Source organism: Microtus ochrogaster, unplaced genomic scaffold (assembly GCF_000317375.1).
Source record: "Microtus ochrogaster isolate Prairie Vole_2 unplaced genomic scaffold, MicOch1.0 UNK1228, whole genome shotgun sequence".
Taxonomy (NCBI): domain Eukaryota; kingdom Metazoa; phylum Chordata; class Mammalia; order Rodentia; family Cricetidae; genus Microtus; species Microtus ochrogaster.
Genome location: NW_004950326.1, coordinates 2685 through 5117, shown reverse-complemented (window position 1 = coordinate 5117; position 2433 = coordinate 2685). Strand labels below are relative to the sequence as shown.

The 2433-nt window shown below is 50.3% G+C and overlaps 1 pseudogene; it reads right to left on the bottom strand.

Annotated features, from left to right (window-relative positions):
• Positions 1–1550: 1550 nt before the first annotated feature.
• Positions 1551–2115, bottom strand: LOC102002283 (annotated as a pseudogene).
• Positions 2116–2433: the final 318 nt, after the last annotated feature.

Sequence of the window (2433 nt, the reverse complement as noted above, 5' to 3'; positions counted from 1 at the left end):
GTGTGCTTGGAGGAGGAGTCCAGAAGAAGTCGAAGCCTAGCACTGGGTGAGGCATGCTCAGAGGAAGGATGTCCAGCAAGGCAAACACATGGCAGGTAATTTTGTGAGTGACAGGAGCAGAAGCTCCCAGCACGGTCTGATATTTGTGGTCCATGTGGGGCAGGAGGTAAAACAAGACCTGATACCTAGAAGGAGCTGTGTGGTCACATGGATGGTGGGGTGTGCAAGGAGCCTGATGAATACACACCACTGGGGAGCAGTAGAAGGGGTGTCCTGCTGTGCCCCATACCTGGTAAACATAAGCTAGCTTGATGGAGGAGGGTCATCTGTCTATCTGTTGTTTCATTGGTTAATTAATAAAGAAAACTGCTTGGCCTGATAGGGCAGAATTTAGATAGGTGGAGTAGACCGAACAAAATGCTGGGAAGGAGGGAAGTGAGCAGACGCCATGCCTCTCCTCTCCAGGCAGAGGCTATGGCTCTCCTCTCCAAGATGGATGCAGGTTAAGATCCTTTCTGGTAAGCTACCACTTCATGGTGCTACACAGATTATTAGAAATGGGTTAATCAAGATGTGAGAATTAGCCAGTAAGAGGCTAGAGCTAATGGGCCAAGCAGTGTTTAAAAGAATACAGTTTCCGTGTAAATTATTTCAAGTGTAAAGCTAGCTGGGTGGAGGGACATAGCCTGCCACCCCTTTTACAGAGTGGTGAATTAGTGTCCATCCAGGCCTGTTAATATTAGAGTTAATATTTGGCAGTGGTTGGTCAGCTATCCTGGGATACCTGACATTTCAGAATGTGCACAAGGCATTTGGAAGTGTTACCAGGGCCTGACCGTAGCAACGTATTTGAGGCTGCTGCAGAGTGATGTGTGTATGTTTAAAGGGCCTTCAACTACCATTATAGGAGTTGCGATGGCCTGAATGTTTGTACCCAGCAGGTCTGATATCCTAAAATTATATATGGGTTGATGTCAGGAGGTATCCTGCAGGGACTATAATCAACACTGGAGAATGTCACCTGTATGGTGGGATGTAGAAGAGGGCCTGGTACCTGTCAGTGTATGTGGACCTTCCATGGTGTGATGGTACCCCTTGGGGCCCAAGCAATAGCAGTGGGTTTGTGGCAGAGTGGCAGATTATCCAGCATGACAATAACTAGCACTTAATGGGGGTTAAGTGGGTGCCATTCAGGGTCCAGTGCCTAGGAGCACATATAAGGTGTGGGGACTGGTTTGCTCAGCAAGGCCTGATACCTAGCAGTTAGTGTGTGGTTTTGTGGGAGTCCCTGCAGAGCAAGTGAGGTGGAACGGGTGTGGTGTCCAGCAGTCAGGGAAGGAGCCCTATGTGTCAGGGCAGGAGGCATCCAGGTGTGCCTGAAGCCAGCAGTACTTCTGTGTCACTGACAGGAGGTGGAGTGTCCCACAATGCCTGATAGCTGCCACCATGTCTCAGTTGACACGGGGGTTGGATGGATTTACTGCAGGGTCTGATACTTAGCATTTTTTTCAACATCCAAATGTTTTTTTTAATAACAGTGAGATCCAGTGTTAGCTTTTGTAGCCGCAGCTGGCCCTTCTGCCTCTGGCACATTCAAACTTCCGGCCCTTGGAGCAGACATAGGGTTTGGTATGGCTGTGTGGGGTTCCTGGGGCCTTGCCAAAATGGCGGTACACTTCTCTGCCCTTCCGAAGTCCAGACAGGAGCACAGTGCCATGGCCCTTGGGAGACTCCAAGGCCAGCTGGTCAAAGGTGAGGATCTTACCCCCAGCCTTGAGGATGCAACTTCGGGCCTGCTGCTCACCCGCAGTGCACACACCTTCAGTTTGGGCACATCGAGAATCCTCACGTCATCTGTGACCGTCCCCACAACCACAGCCGTCTTGTTTTCTCGGCCGGGAAGCTTCATCTTTCGGATCATCCGGGACAGGGACAGAGGTGGCCGTTGGTGTGACTCATGAATAACCTTTTCAGCACAACCTGATTGAAGGTGGAGTTGGTTCGCCTGGCCGGAAACCTGTACAGCTTGACCAGCAGCCTCAGGTAGATGTCCTGGCTCTTGGGCTCCTTGCGCTGAACCTTTCGGTCCTTGTGGTGGTAGATGTCAACACCCATGATGGTGCCTCCTGCTCTGCCAGGTCCAGAAAGCAGCATTGTGTTTTGACATCAGAAAAGGAATGGACTATCTAGGCCTGATCCCTAGAAAAGTGCGTGATGAGTATGGGTGAGGGATGCCCTTGATGTCCTAAAACTGACAATGTATGTAAGGTGTTAACGTGGGAAGAGCATGCGTAGTACATATAAGTATCTAGGTATCAGACTCTGCCCCTTGCCCACCAGACTGTACCTTCCAATACAGTGTTCTCATATGATCCAGCTGGACGGCTCATCTCCATCCTTCACTATGGGAAGGGCATCAGCCCTCATCACACC